The following is a 17,501-nucleotide window of genomic DNA, read 5'->3' on the forward strand; positions in this document are numbered from 1 at the left end:
GGTCACTGTAAACTCCAACATTCTTAAGGTGTTTCTTGTCAAACTCGGAAATCTGTATGAATTTTTGAATGGAACTCTTTATTTAACCCATGAGGGTAGCTTGCTCTTGTTCCATCAACCATGACCGAGTAGAAGTCTTTAAGTGATTCATAATTGTATTCGTAATATGCAGAAGAGACCTGTGATGCAACATCTAAAAGTGCTAAGCAGTAATCTGTTCTAAGTGACAATCTTTTGAAGGTTGAAGGTTCAATCTTCAGTACTGGCGATACTAAGAATACAATTACGAATTACTTAAGATTGATATGTGGTAATGGCTGATGGAATTAGAGTAAGCTACTCCTGCAGATTAAATAAAGAGTTCAGTTTGAAATTCTATACCGATTCCAGAGAAAATTACATCGGCTATAACGTTGTGAGAATGACATTGAAGATAAGAACAATAATCTGAATAATCCTCATCTCAAAAATTCTGAAACAAGTATTCAATCATAATATTTTTGTCATTTACTCACTAGGAGTTCTTACATTGGTTCTCTTCTCCCTTTAATTATTTTCTGGCATAATGAGGTAGAGCTGATTTAGACTAATAGGCGGGGGGGGGGGCTGAATCCAAATCTGATTTCAGATTGGCCCTATCAAATAACATTTTTGTGATAGCAGTCTACCACATTTTTATGCTCTTTGCAGAATACAAACATTTCCAGAAAAAAATTTGATGACTTTTTGGCTGTACACTGTTTTTTTTTCTTATAAATTTCTTATTGTTTTGATGCTAGACATTCACTTGCTGTCTCATATATTCCAACCAAGAGATCTTTTTAAGCTTTTACCCGTTCTTTTAAATGCAATTGCTTGTATCTCTCTTGCACTTTGTTCACTTGTTATATTTGCCAGGTAATTTTTTACATTCTTTTTCATGAGTCTTGTTGTTCCTATAATTACTGGAATAATGGAGATTTTTCTAAGATTCCAGGTGGCACGTGATTAATAAAAATGAATATCTTGAAATGAATTACATTGTATGTTGTACGATGTAATTCATTTATTTCTGACTGCTTGGATAGATGGGGTAATAAGAAGAAGCTCCAGCGAAAGAATAACAACAAATAGAAACTGAGAAAAATCAACTGAAACACTACAAGACTGCTGGAATAGAAAAAAAATTTCAGATAAGTGTTATGTATAGAATTCATTTGTGCCTTCATTTCATAGATTATAAGATAACAAAAAAACAAAAAAAAAACACTTATTAACATATTTTTTGTATTTTGTGTAGACATTACTTTCTAACCAAGAAAATGAAGTATTATTACTTGACCCATCCAGCAACCCTAAATTAAGAAAAATACATTGGAATACCATAAACCAAAACAAGTCTGATGACCAGTGTTATCAGTGATCGCTTGCTGGAAACAATAGATGATATTCTTTGAAATCTAAGCGACAAGAAGTCTCCTCAGATTTACAGTGGAATCCTCAACAGCATTCCAATGACCCAACACTACCTACGATCAATGGCAAAGAAATATTGTAAAGATGTGTCAGACTGCATGTTTAAGTGGTGCATACGAATGGCAGATGTTAAATGCTTGATCAAAAGAAAAGAAGGAGACACAGGGAATTGAAATTATCTCTGGTTGGAATCTGGCCATCTAAGAGATGTTTCCTTTGTTTGAAATAACATAAGTACCTTATTAAAAGAAGAATCATGCTGGGACCAACCTACATAAGAAACGTACTGCTCAATCTGCAGATAAACCCCTTTGAATAGGCATTGCCTAGCCATTATCTCCAGTTGATGTCTTGGGTGGTCGAATGAAGACCACTGACAAAGGCCAGCATCTACGATTTTCAGTCAATGGTAAAGGGATTTGAAGAGGTGGGAACAAGAGACAGTCAGAAACAGCCCTCCAGGGTCGAGGCAAGGCAACTGAAGCTGGACATTAGAAAAAGCAGTTGTTTTTTTGTTTTTTTTCTGAGGAATCTTATGTGTGCAGGGGAAATTATTTAAATTTTTAGCAGAGTGATTTTGTTTTCCATCTACATTTAATACAATATGATCTCATATATTTCTAACCGGTCTTCAAAAAAAAAAAAAAAAATTCCGTCTTCTTATTATTTAAACAGAAAAACTTTAAGGTATTGTGAAAAAGTACTGTATGTAAATATAAACATTTTAATTACAGTTTTGTATGAATTAAAAAATTTTTCATCATTTTTATTAGAAAATTAGCTGACATTGCCCGACAGTCTTTACTTTCATCTTTGTTATGCTCATACATTTTTTCTCTTAATTTATTGTAAAAAAAAATATTTACATTTTTGAAAAGATAAATCAGTCAAGAAAAATAGGTTATTTAAAACGAAATCGGTTTTCAATATAAGTGATCGAACATCTTTCAAAAAATGTTTAAATTAAATCATATAAATACTTTCGATTGTTTTTTTTAATTAAAAAAAAAAAAAATTCTTAAATTTATAAGTAGCTGTATTTAACCAACATTTTTCGAGTGAAAAGCTGAGAAAAAAATATATTTATTGAAAATATATAGAGGTGACAAACACAGACACACAAGATTTTGTCTGATAATTTTATAAATATAAAGATGAATTGTTTTGGGGAAATGGCGTTACAAAAAAAAAGCAGAAACAAAGGAAAATATGCATACAATTTTATATGATAAGCTAAATATATTTATATATATTTTTTAACAGAATTTGTTTGAGTTTTTCTCTTATTTTATTTTTTAATTCATTATTTGATTAATAGTAAATAAAAATTTACATATTTAAAATAGAAATTGGAAACCAAAAATGATTCCATTTTAAAATAAATGGAATCCTTTTTTTTTTTTTTTTTACAAGGTGGTCACCACTTATCAAGGCCCAGAAGCCACTCAGGGATAAGGGTTATTGTAAGTATAGTACATTAGTGTGGATATTTAAAGTGTCTACTTAAGGGGGCGGTTCATCAGGAATTTGTTTACGTTGGACTTGAAGACATCCAAGTTGTAGTCAGGAGGGAAGCAGGCAGACAGAACAGAGTTCCACAAAGTTCTAAGAAAGAAGCTTTGTTCATGGAATCTACGTTTTGATTTAGGCACAGATAAAGAGTGGGGAAAGTTTTTGACAGTGGATTCAGCTAGATGGGTGTTTTTTGTAAAAGATTGGTGAGGGGGGACCAGAGATTGGAGTTCAGACGAGCACCTGCCATGGAAATAATGATAAAACAAAGATAGGCTTGCAATGTCTCTTCTGTGGGAGAGAGGTTGCAGGGAAGAGAAAAGGGCATCCCCCACTAAGCCACGAAGTCTATTTTGTACTCTGTCAAGGCAGGATAGGCTGTTTTTAGCAGCTCCTGCCCAGATATGGCAGCAGTACTCCATCCTTGGACGTACTTGGCTTTTATATAGATAGAGAATTGCATCAGTAGTGAGATATCTTCTGGAGCGGTAGAAGGATCCTACCATCTTTCCAGCCACCTTGGCAACAGACTTGATGTATGTGTTCCATTTCAGATCAGGAGTGAAGGTCAAGCCCCGGAGCTTGTCAAAACATGGGGCTTCTCCTAGACGAGAGCCATCCATTTCAATTGATGCCAGATGGGGATCAGAGCGTTGATAATGTAAAGATAGGAGTTTGGTTTTAGATGCATTAAAGGTAACCAGCCACGTCTTCCCCCACTGAACCACTCGTTCGAGATCAGAGGAGAGAGAATCAGAGAGAGCTTTGTCATTTACAGCCTTTGATGTGTTGCTGTAGATGGTCGTGTCATCAGCATAGATGTCAACGAATGATTTAAGTATGTGTTTTGGGAGATCATTGATGTAGATCAGGAAGAGAGTTGGGCCCAGGATGGACCCTTGAGGGACTCCACCATTAATACTGCAGGCCCCTGATTTTTATCCATCAACCACTACTCTTATGAACCTATCAGAGAGAAATGATTTAATGATAGAGAGAATATTTTCAGTTATACCGTAGCTGGAGATCTTGTGAAGTAGGCTTTTATGCCATACCTTGCCGAAGGACTTTGATATGTCAAGAGCAATTGCCCTGAAAAGGAAGCCTTTGTCAAGAGATTCACTAATCCTATGAGATATAACCGTTAGCACATCTGCGGTAGATCTTGCAGAACGGAAACCATATTGCGTGTCATTAAGAAGGTTATTTCTGCTGAGGTGGTTGACTACTTCTTTATTTAATATGGATTCCAGCAACTTACTCATGACACACAGGAGACTTATTGGTCTGTACTGAGAGGGAGATGACTTATCACCTGAATTCTTAAATACAGGGCATACTGATGAGGTTTTCCAGGGTGTGTGAAAGCACTTCTCCTTAAGGCAATGTTTAAACAGTTTCGTAAGTATGGGAGCAAGTTCTGGTTGAAACTTTTTTAACACTATGATTGGGACGCCGTCAGGGCCAGTAGCTTTACTGGAATCAAGGTTCTTGATTAGCTTGGCGACCTCATGCACAGATATTTGTATGTTATCTAGCGCGTTCTGTGTTATAGAAGGAAATATAGGGAGTTGATGTTCTGTGTTATAGGAGGAAATATAGGGAGTTGATGGGTAGAATTAGCTGCAAAGTTCTTGGCAAATAGTTTGGCCTTATCTGAAGCTGAGGAGATGACCTCTGGTTCGTTGATAATGGTTGGGATAAAACGCACACTTCTGTTCAAGATCCTATTTGTTATTTGCCAAAACTGGTGGGAACCAAGCCGCTGATCAGCTACCTTGGATTTAACAGACTGGACATATAGCTCTCTTGCATTTTTTATTACTCTTTTACAGTGGTTGCTGGCGTTTCTGAAAGCAGCTTTAGTCTCAGTGCATCTATTATGTTGGTAGCTATTTATTATTTTTATTGTAAGTCAAGACTTTTGATATCTAAAATTATTTTCTTCAAAGCAAAACTTGCTTTTTTGGTTCTTTTTTTTTTTTTAAATATGTATTCAAAGTTATGTCTATGTGAAATATATACAAAAACGTACAAGATCTAGTTCAATAGGTTTATTAATACAGCAATGAGTTTTGATTGCCATCTTGGATGTTTATAGAAACACTGAACAAACCAAAACTGTTCAATATATAATAAGTAAAATAAAGCCAGAAACTTTCGATTTTTATCATCGATAGTTTTCTTCTTACAAAATCACGATTTTTCTAGTTCTTCAGCATGTTGTTAACCCTACCAGACCTGAGCCGAGCTACTGGACCTAATTTGCCCCTGTGCCTGGCCTTCTGGACAAAATTGTGAAATCCTGATCTGGGGCTACAAAATTGCGACTCCATCCCTCATCAACCACACCAGAATCTCCCCTATCAGCTGGTTGAGTGGCATGCCTCTTACTTTGAACACTGGATTTTGATCTTAGCGCACTTGCATCATCAGAATTATCATCACTTTCTTCTTCATCAATATATTCATCATCACTAGCGTTACTTGATTCAGAAACATACTCCTGATCAAATTTGCCTTCATTTGAATCAGAATTTGTCATTTTATCCAACACTTGTTGCGCTGTAAAACTCCTTGGTCTTGCTCTTTCACCTGTCACTAGCTCGCTTCATGTCTACTTTAGTCTACAAAACAACTGACAACTCTACCAAAATAATGGAAGCCATTTGCAGAACGTTAGGCTTGCAGTAAATTGAGCCTAAGCAGCGATTGGGTAGTTATTTTTAGCTCCCTGACAACAGAAAGACATGTGGTCCGAAAAATACTGGTATAGCGGTAACTCAGCATATAGCATTTTCGGAAATTACCGGTATATTGGTAACTCGGTCTGGTAGGATAAGACAATAAAATATAATTCTATTTAATTCCTTCCAGAAAATACTTTGACAGGATAGGAATTATTTTCATACAGTTGCCACCTATTTTTCTTTTTTTAAGGACATAACTATATTTTCAATACAAAATTACTTCCATTGGTATGAAACAAAAAAGTAATATTTTGGAAAAAAAAAAAAAATACAAAAACACTCACAAATTTAAAATAAAAATCTATCAGGCAAAACCAGATAGGCATAATATATTTTGATTTTAAAAGTTAATTCTCACAGTGACATCTCGTAGTGTTACTTAGTTTGTGAGATTTCTCTTTCTTCACACTAAGTAAAATGAAAATAGAAAAAAGATTTCACTTACGTCCAAATGTAATTGAAGTATCGTTTATCAGATGTTCAAGCGCTAAGTATTGTCACCAAGAAAATCTGAGTCACTGAAAAATATAAAAAAGATAAATGTACAGGTTTATTTTTGTTTTATGGCAACAAAAACAAAACTATTTGAATGAATTTGTTGAGAAGATTATTGAGAAAAAACAGCGAAACAGAATCTGTAACAAATATTAAAACATTCATAATATAGGGCAACCCCCCTCCCATCACCTATGCTCATCATATTTGGTGCAAATAAATTTCATCTATTTCATCTATCTTTTCCACCAATTTTTAGTCATCTTAGTTTTATCACGGTTTAATAATACGAACAGCAGGATAGAGCATGCAAAACTTTTCAATAACTGAAACACTTCTCTATTGGCAGAACTCTGATTTAGACTGTGATGGTCCTATTAAGTTCAGGAAAAGTTTGGAGATTGTTTTGCTAGACATTATCTTTGAGATAACACCACAGATAAACATCTACGAATTTAAGATCCAGTGAGTGTGAAGCCTATTCTGGATTGCATCACTTACTAATGAGACCATCACCAAAGTGTTATAACTCTCTCATTGAACAGCAATAAACCTAAAACGGGATAGTGGATTTTATTAACGATCCTAATAATAGCAGGGGGAGGGGGGCACCGTGTATTTATGTAATAGTTCATTTTTACATTCTAATGCTGGCTTAATGCTAATCCTTCTGCAATTTACTTAAATAGATATCGGTTATACAAGCAGGTATTAATATATTTTTGCTTACATGCACACATAAATATAGCGCAACACGTTTAAATCTGATGACATTACAATGTCTATGAGATGACAACTTTTACAATTCAGCCGATCAGGAAGAGCAGGATCCTCGATTGCTGATCATGCTTTTCTGGATCATGGATTGCTATTTTTAAATGCTTTATAAAAAAAAACGTGTCAACTTGTTTGATAGGAAAATCAATAAAGATTTCGATGACCCAATTTTACAAACTGAACAGCTATTTACTTAGGTGAAAGTCTGTCTGTACGTATGCACACAATTTCAGCTGTTTTGATTTATTTATTTACCTATAATAAACATTAGTACACACGTATCTATACTAAATTTCTGTTTTTTATATATTCCTATTGAACTTGCCTCTCTATGAGGGAACAGAGTTAGACACAAGGTCACTTTTAATGGGTGCACTCTGGATTGAAACAAAAGTTTTAAATTGCCCCAGCCTGGAAGGATTTCTCCATCACTGACTGAGGACAGTAAAGATAGTGTAGAATCAGAACAGATGTTACTCTTTTATCCTAGCTAAAAGACTAACATTAATTTTATGTCCACTGTTTTTTACTTTTCTCAGTTTCTTTCTTTGTCACTTTCTGTACTACCCCTCTCTCTCTCTCTCTCTCTCTCTCTCTCTCTCTCTCTCTCTCTCTCTCTCTCTCTCTCGCGTGCGCGCCTTGCATGTTTATCACTTTTTATCTGATAAAAATGATAATCTTCTCTTTTTTCAATCATTTTGATTTGTTTATGATATGTACAATTGTAGGATTTTATTCACTTGCTTTGCAAAATAATTATCTATTACTGATGGAGTTTTGGTATCTATCTGAAGTTGAACTATACTATTACTTCTACTTATTGTCTTATCTTTTATTGCTCAATTCAATTTATTTCAGACTACTGTACTATATTCCAATGCTTAATTCAGAGACTTCTGTTTTTATGACACTACCCTCTCAGGTATTACCTCCTCTTTAGGAGTAGTGTAGTATCTATTCGTTCATCATCATACCATCCTGCCAGGCATTACCTCCTTTTAGGGGCAAGTAATGCAGTGTCTATTCTGTTGTCATGAGGCCATCTCCTGGCATTCATTTTCACATACTGACATGCATTGAACGATTTTACAAAATTGACTTCCAAATTAATCAATCTCTGACCAGGTCTTTATTTATCCTTCTTTCTCTCAAATTCATCCTTATCATGCTCTCTGATATTTTCCTTGGCCTTTCCCTGCCAACTGACCCCTCTTCCTCAAATGTACTAAACCAAACATTCTTAAACATTTTTTTTTTAATGTAACTACTACTAACAATTACTACATCACTGTCTCATTGACCACTGTACACTTATTAACCCTTATCCTCGAATGGCCTCTGGGCCTTGATAAGTGGCGACTCCTTTGTAAAAAAAAAAAAAAAAAAAAAAAAAAAAACAACGAAATCTCCTGTTCTGGATCCATCTCCCTATACAAAATTTGATGAGGTCACCAGATCTAAATCTCTTTGTACAACTCACATGTACACATCCATCCTATCATTCTTATATCATTTCTCTCCATGCACAACATAATTATCATCACACTGCACACAGATGTCTGATGTTTAAAGACAGATAATAAGCTATCTCTATTCTTTCTCTCACTTTTTCTTTATACTGGCAAGATAATACAGAATGAATAAAGAGAATAATATGCAGTGTTATTATTGTCCGTGTTAATTAATAGTAATTAACAACGACTGGGTGTGTTTCCCTCAAACTGAAAGAGATCTCATTCCCTCCTATTTAAAAAGTAGCCACTGAACGGTTATCATTAGGATCAAAATAATGACACCAAAGTATACAACACGTATGAATTCAGAGCATTTGTGCTCCCTCAACATACATACTCCTGATTAACCTGGTAAGCAGCAAAATCCCACCCCTTAACAGCTGAGATCCCTAGACACTGAAAAGCCTTCTACTTTAATAGCTTCTTTCTTCAGACTGCTGGACTTTAGAATTCCCTTTCTGTTTCCTGCTTTCCTGACTGTTCTAACCTGCAGAAGTTTAAATGTGATGTGAATGGACATCTCACTGCTCAACTCCCCATAGTTCCCTGTTAGACACAATCCCAAATAGAAGCCCCTTACATTCCAAGTGGCAATGTCTTGTTTAGGCAAAAAAAAAAAAAAAAAAAAAAAAAACATGCATACGTAAATAAGGTATGAGAAAAAGGGCTAGCATTTAAACATAGGAATGGCATTTTTGACTCCCAATTGATTTGGGGAAATATTTTCAGTGACATTTTTTATATTAAAAAAATGAAAATAACGTGCTGATAGTAGACGTGCAGACGTTCAGGATATTAGTGCAGAAAAAAAGAGGCAACTGGTAAAGAGGTGATCATTTTTGTTAACATTTGTATGCCAACAATTATGTAAACCCCCTCCCTTTTTTAGCTTTCTTTTTTTCCCCCCACCTTAACAAAGGTTAATTAAGGAACCTCTTCTAACATAAAATTATCTTGTCAGATTTTAGAATTTAGACGCAAATTAGTATCACATCTGACAATGATATTTGAGTATTTAAAAAAAGAAATTACTTTTAATCTAAATTAATTTTAACACGTGCAACAAACGAATCCTGTCAGGTAGGCAGAGTTGGTAGTAAATACTACTACTACTACTACTACTACTACTACTGATGGTAATGTTCAAACGTGATGATTCAAATATAAACTAATTTTTAAGTCGTGTCTAGAATTCCCCCTATATTAAAAAAATAAAAATACAGAAAAGTCTGTATGATGTATGTACTCATGATGAACCGAAAATATCATATTCTAAAAATCACATAAATTGATCATTTTTAAGCAATTAATGGGGTTAGACATTGCAGCATAAACTTTGCAAGTTTGAATTATGTTGAGTTATCTCTCTTTGTTTTTTTAGATAGTTTTAAAAATGGTGGGCTATGTTACTAATAAAATTTGATTTTATTTAAAAATAAAACTACTTGATCAATTTATGTGATTTTTGGAATATGATATTTTTGTTTCGTTATGGGTATGTACATCATACAGATTTTTATTTTAGTTTTTAATATAGGGAGAATTCTGGACAAGAACTAATTTTTTAAAGTTTCGTCAATCTAACAACAAAGGTACTAAACTTGTCAATATTGCTAAAGTAGAACACTACTGATTAATTACATTTTTTTTTTTTTTGAACATGGATTATGTCCCATCTCATTTCACTTTAATGTACTTTTTCATTATTTTCATACAATAAAAAAAAAAAACTAAGAATAAAAACGATAAACTATTTATGCTTTCATCCCTGAAATGGATTTGCAGGTGTCCCACTGCTAATTGCATTAAACAAGTTTTCAAAGAGACAGTGGCATTATCTCGGAGAAAAAAATACAAAAAAAAGCTTTTCTGGCATTTTTATACTTAGCATTATCATATCATATTTGGTTTAACATTACAGACGGTTTTTATCAATTGGTTTCCGAACTAACCTATCTCTGGCCAGGTTTCTATTCATCCGTCTTTCTCTCAAGTTTATCCTTATCAATTCCTCTTGTTTTCCTTGGCCTTTTTGTGTGATCTGACACTTTTACCATAACTGCTCTACACCTTCTAACCTAATATCTTTTATCCATTCTTTCAACATGACCATGCCATCGAAGTCTCCTAATCACAAATGTATTCCTATCTTAGCGAGAGATGGAATGGATAATGACAGACTGGTGACTACAAGGGCCTGTGGTGTAGTGGATAAAGTACTTAGTAAAATTCAATTGTAAGTTATACTTTTATGGAGGTTGAAGGTTCAATCCTCAGTGTGAGCAACGCTCAAAATATTGGAAACTACTTTTACTCAGCTGATAGAACAAGAGCATGTATTAAATAAAGGGTTTGGTTCAAAATTCTGTGCAAATTCCAGAGTTTGACAGAAAGATTCTCAAGTTCGACAAGATACCCCTGAAAAAGGTTAGCGGTTACATCGACTGAAATATTGTGAAAACAGAACAGCAGTCCAAAGAATACAAATAATATGAAAGTGTACCAAGTTCGAATTTAGTCGGTTCCGTAGCACTACTCACTTATGCATATTGACAATCTTCACATGGTCCTTCCAGTAAGTACTTAATTTTAGCTGGAAAAAAAAAAAATAAGGGAAAACTAATGCCAACAACTGAACTTAGCCAATAAAAAAATAAATAAATAAAAATTGTACCATGCATGCTGAGTCATACGAGTGTGGACAGTTACTAGAGTGTGATTGCTAGAGTTTGACCTGAAATTCAACTGTGCTCATGATAAGAGAACAGATAGCAAATTGAAGAGGGAGGGGTGACCTCATTATTTGAACTAACAATCTGGGTGTTCCAAGTTCAAATTCAGTTGATTCCATTTTCACTTATGGATGTTGACAACCTTCACATCGTCGGGCCTATTGAAAAATATAGATGTAAATAATCTGGTTAATGTAGTTTCAGAATAAATCTGGTTATGAGGGTCTACTTCAAAACCCTTGTAGAAGTTTGTGAAATATTTCTGTTAACATCCCATCCCATTTATCCTGCCCCAGGAAAGAGTGATTATCTCCCCTTATATGAGGAGAGGGCCGCCAAGGGGAAAAACCCCGGATGCGACTAGTCAGTTAGATTTTCCCTTTGAGACCAGTCGCACGTGTTAGCGCTTGCTATAATAAAGTTTTATCTCATAACACATTCATGTCTGGACCTTGGTTATTTCATCTTTAACATCTGGTAGCAGAGCGTACGAAGATAAAAAAACAAAAAACAAAAAAAAACATAATGAGTTCCAGAATATTTGAACCACCACGACTAAACCCGGAATTTTACGATTCATGGAAACGAGAAATTGAACTATGGAAGATAGCAACGAACATTCCGCCTTCAAAACAAGCTCCCGCTGTATTTCTTTCGCTCACCGGACAGTCTCGCGCTGCTGTACTAGAAATGGACATTTCATTACTGAATGCCGAAGAAAGAATGGACAATCTCGTCGAAAAGCTGGATACACTTTTTCTTCAGGATAAAAACCAGTCTGCTTTCATATCCTACGAGAACTTTGAAAGTTATCAGCGTGAACCTAACGCTTCCATAAATGACTACTTAATCCAGTTCGACAGGCACATAGCGAAACTCAGGGAATTTTAAATAATTTTACCAGAACCCGTATTAGCCTATCGCGCGTTAAAGTCTGCCAATCTCTCTAATCCTTAAAACACAGTGTCACATAATTTTGTTAAATTCTTCTTTTTCTTTCCCTTTCCCTGCAGATAACCCTTTGATGATGTCTCCTGAAAACTTTCATCAGCACAAGAAAGGAAAGCGGGGAAGTGTTAACATCCCATCCCATTTATCCTGCCCCAGGAAAAAGTGATTATCTCCCCTTATATGAGGAGAGGGCCGCCAAGGGGAAAAACCCCGGATGCGACTAGTCAGTTAGATTTTCCCTTTGAGACCAGTCGCACGTGTTAGCGCTTGCTATAATAAAGTTTTATCTCATAACACATTCATGTCTGGACCTTGGTTATTTCATCTTTAACAATTTCCTTTCTATGGATGTGAAGCATGAATGCAGACCTTGCAATACCATTGTACCATCTTTGGACAGAACAGATACTACCCTTTGATTCTTCTTGAAAGAATTGAAAAAACAAATACCACTAAGAGAAAGAAGCCGGTCAAAAACGTTGTACTATACAGATTCATACGAAATATTTTACTTTTTAATTGTAAAAAGTGTGTGAAAGTAAAAAATGTGAGATTATGCTAGTGAAATTGTGGGATTAGACATTTTTTTTATTTGATAAAGTTCAATTTCTATTCAGGTTTAGAAATCTTATATACTAATCAAAATCTTCTCGATAGTAAGTGTCCATTTTACTTATGTTTCACATCTCATTAAGATCAATCCTGACCCATACTTATTACATATACTAAACTAGAAAAATGCACAGGATTGGTAAAATTAATTTCCCAAACAGAATACTTTTGCACAAGCCTTTTTTTGTCCCCTTACAAATATTGAAATCAACATGCAATGATACTAAATCTTATGTCTACAATCCTTATCCATTTTTGATCAAAATCTATTAGATGATTTTGAGTTTAAAAAATGTCTAAATTTAAGGCCTAAGCTGAAGAGGTCTTCAGAAATTTAAATTTAGGTAATCTTGCTTCATTGGTGACTATGGATCAAATTCAATGCAAATCTGAAATATTTGAATTTTTAAATGGTAGATTGTGTTCATATTATGCCTCCTTAACCCTTTAAAATATTCCAAAGAAATTGAAATTTTGGAAATATTTATTAATTGATATCTAAGACATATTGTTAAAATTTCACAAGACTCTTTAAGTATCTGAATTTTCATGCAGGACTTTCACCCCCTTTGCATTAAACTAAATCCAGCCCACATTACGACCTCTTATACCTAGCAGCCAAATTAAAAAATTCATAACAGTCGGTTATTTAGTTGTTTACGAGCGAATCCTATTCATACAAATATATAAGTATATATAACTAACTTTATGAAGACAGAAATATCTACAAGCATTTGAAGGAATGATATGCAAAAAAAAAAAAAAACTGATGCAATAATTTCTTGTGCTTTTTATCTATTACCGCTTCATTATTAGTCATTCTTTGCAATTAGTATCACTACGAAAATTCCACCGTTGTATTCTTCATGTTGTATATTGTTGCCATGCTTGAAACTATTTGCAGTCTATGGATGTGTGGTGTAAACACAGGCCTCACGATATTATTGGATCAAATTAAAACATACTGATTTAGGTAGTCTGGTTAATGTATGTTTAGGATATATCTGGTTATCTTCAAAACCCCTGTAGGAGTTTGACATATTTTTATTCTGTGAACGTTCAATGTTAATGCAGAACCTCACAAGATTATTGTACCATATTTGGACAAAACATATACTACCCTTTGATCCTAGTCAGGAGGCCAAGAAAATGTATTAAGTTAAAGTCTTATGTTCGAAGCAACAAGCAACATCAGATGAAATTTTAAAAATTACTATATTTCGCATTTCATCTTTGGTGATCAGATGATCCCATATTTTAAAAAAAAGGTGGAGTGTGATAACATATGTACGAACATAAAATTGCCTTAGCATATGATATAGATTATGAAACTACCTACACTCTAAATCTTGTTGGCGTTTCTAATTTGTTTGTTACCTTAATGCAGAATCAAAGGAAAGGAGACAGACACATCTGCTTCTACATCTTCACTATAACTATGATGATGGCTTAATAACAAGAGAGAATGAGAGACGTCACTATCTGTGGAGCAAATTACTTAAGAACATTTCAAGAAGATAACAGCTGTTTTTCTATCAAAGAGAACACGGTGGTCAATCGATCGAGGTCAAAAGAATTCCCCATCTAACGTTACAAGCAGCTTATTAGTGTCACATAACATTGCAGAGATAAAAAAATTTCAAACTTAATGCAATTAGGAATTTTACTTTGTAATCAGTTTCTTCACTAATTGGCTGTGATTAGCAAAAAAGAAAAAGAAATACAAAATCATCATCATCATCATCATCATCATCATCATCATCATCATCATCATCATCATCAAATTCAGTTTAACCTTCATTTTCCATGCTGGCATGTGTTGGACAGCTTTTAAAAATTCACTTCTAATCTAACCTTTCTCATACCAGATCTTTCAAGTTCATTCGTATCACTTCCTCCCATGTTTCTCTTGGTCTATCCTTGTCAACTGAACCTGATGCATCTACTAGATCAAGAACTCATCTATTCTTTTATGACATTGAAGTCTCCTATTCTGTACACATCTCTGTATACTGCCCATATGTAATCTTAGGTCAGCAGATCTAAGCCTGTGTTTAAAACTCACACTGCACATCCATCGTATCGTTCTCATAATATTTCTTTTCATGCAACATATGTCCTTAAGCTTAACTGACTAGGTTTCACTTTCACATATTATCACATTGCGTTATACATGTCTAATAGACTCCTCCCTTGGTCGACGGTTGTAAATGTGAAAAAGACAACAGAATACAAAATTGATATTTTCAAATAAGAAGTACACATAGAAATAGCATTATATCTGAAATACACGGTTATGTCAAGTTCTCAAACTACCCTGTTCTCCAGTTAAGCAACTTGTGTTCGGCTAATCAATAAATATTTTACAATATGTATTTTTTCAGCATTAAATAACCACAAAATAGGTTGTGTCTTTCTTTTACTATTGAGTCAAAATTATCAAGGCGAAAAGCCACTTAAAGATGAATTGAGATAGCTTTATTGTCAGTTGAGTGATGAAGAACATTATGAGATATCGATATTAATAGAGATCAGAAGCGAAAGAGTTAGTATATAAGCAGACTGGGAGGTTCTATTGTGCTTAGATGGACAAGGCCATTCTCTAGGTTTAAACTGGTTGCCAGTCTATGAGTAGGAATTCTAGTGTATAAATACTACTTCATTCAAACAAGATGTCTACCATATGGAAGTCAATTGGAGTTCTGATGCTGGTAAGTGTCATTTCGATTGTAAACCCTGGAAACAAATTATATACAACAAATGCATTAATAACTAATCACAAAAACCTGTTTCATACATGCTTTTCATACATACTAGTTAGACCTATGTAAATTACACAATATTTGTAATTAGTGCATTATTCTTCAATATATATATATATATTGAAGAATGGGAAATCCTAGCATGGATGAAACGCGGAATATACTGTGTAGCTTAATTGTCATATATATTGAGAAATCCTAGCGTGGATTAAACACAGAATATTCTGTGTAGCTTAATTGCCATATATATTTTATAACTGACTATATATATATATATATATATATATATATATATATATATATAATAAAAATCTAATAAAAATTTATAAGTGCATACTATTGTTAAGATATGAACGCTTTAGATATACACGTAAATATATTTGTATAAAAATATGCATATATATGTGTGCATAATACATATAGTAGGTGAAAATATATGTCAAATGTTTAAAATTAAATAAAATATAAATATAGACATATATGGAGTATATTTATTTAGATTTCAAAATAAATAAACAAAACTAAAATGATCTTGAAATAAAATTATTAAATTATGAATGGATTCTTAGAAAAAAAGTAGAAATTCCCCCCCCCAAAAAAAACTTTAGCATAAATAGGAATAAAATAAAATACTTTAATAAAACACTATAGTCGTATGTATGCATGGATATATTTCGTATAAACTTAGCAAGTACACTGCCTGAATTTGAGAAAATATGAAAGTTCAAGATTGAAAAAAAATCAATATTTTAAATTCAAACAAACAGAAATCGTTAAATTTAAATCAACGAAAGATATTTTAAAATGCAGATTTTCCCTGAACTTATAGATCGGAGGCCCTTAAAAATAAAATAAAAATATAAGTTAATAAAAAATAAAAATAATAAGTTCATAATAATAATTAATAAATAAATAAATAAAATAAATTGCCACCCCCCCTTCTGAAAAAACAACAACAACAACGTGCAGCTGCCATTTTCAGTAAGAACAGATATAAACAGAAGCTGAAGATAGTCCGATATTTTTTGACCATAAATTGATTCCCTTATATCGGATTTGAAACTGACGGTACAGATGTTTCTCTGGCTTTCTGTAAAATTTTTATATATACATACACACACACACACACACACACACACACCTCATTTGATGGAACTTGGGAAAGATTCAAGTCATAAATATATAGCAAAAGAGCTGAAATTTTATGGCTTTAAGAAAACCAAACATAGGGATTGGTTTGATGAAAATGATTTTACAATCACCAATCTTTTGGAAGAAGAGAAAAAGGCTCACGAGATATCTTTGTGTTCTAATAGATCAGCTAAAATAACAGCAGTAAAAGTGTATAAAGAAGCAAAATTAAGCGTGAGACATATCGAATGAAAAATAAGTCCAAAATGTCAGCAGACATCCAGACAGATTATGACAGCAAAATTCAAAAGATTCAAAAGATATGTATGACAAAATCAGACAAGCTTTTGGGTCGCAGCCTCCAACATTGGTACCTGTGAAATCCAAAGATGGTTCTGCCTTTTTCAATAATGTTGAGGGGATCATGGAACGATGGACAGAACATTTTCGAGATCTTTTTGATAATACATCTGAAGTAAATGATAAGTTATTGATAGTCTCCCTCAAAAGGAAATCGTTGATGAAATGATGATTGATCCCAACACTGATGAGACATCAAAAACACATTAGCAGAGATTAATGATGGAAAAGCACTAGGACTTTGATGCAATACCTGTTGAATTATTGCTATTTGGAGGTGATAACGTTATCAACGCAGTCCATGCACTCATCCTTGCTGTTTGGCATGGTAATGCTATCTCTCAAGATTGGATTGATGCAATAATGATCCCAATTTATAAAGGAAAGAGGGTCAAAATCTGAGTGTGGTGATTATAGAGGCATTAGCTTGCTTGAAGCAGTGGGAAAGGT

At 33.7% G+C, this 17,501-nt stretch overlaps 1 long non-coding RNA gene across 1 annotated transcript in view; it reads right to left on the reverse strand.

The window, feature by feature from the left end:
• Positions 1 to 17,501, reverse strand: part of LOC145242483 (uncharacterized) — a 222,145-nt gene that overhangs the window by 52,224 nt on the left and 152,420 nt on the right. Inside the window, exon 3 of the long non-coding RNA XR_013862746.1 lies at positions 6,163 to 6,235. This is a non-coding gene — a long non-coding RNA (uncharacterized LOC145242483). The remainder of the gene's footprint in view (positions 1 to 6,162; positions 6,236 to 17,501) is intronic.

This window comes from Euprymna scolopes, chromosome 21 (genome assembly GCF_053919585.1).
Source record: "Euprymna scolopes isolate OS-2025 chromosome 21, ASM5391958v1, whole genome shotgun sequence".
Classification (NCBI taxonomy): domain Eukaryota; kingdom Metazoa; phylum Mollusca; class Cephalopoda; order Sepiida; family Sepiolidae; genus Euprymna; species Euprymna scolopes.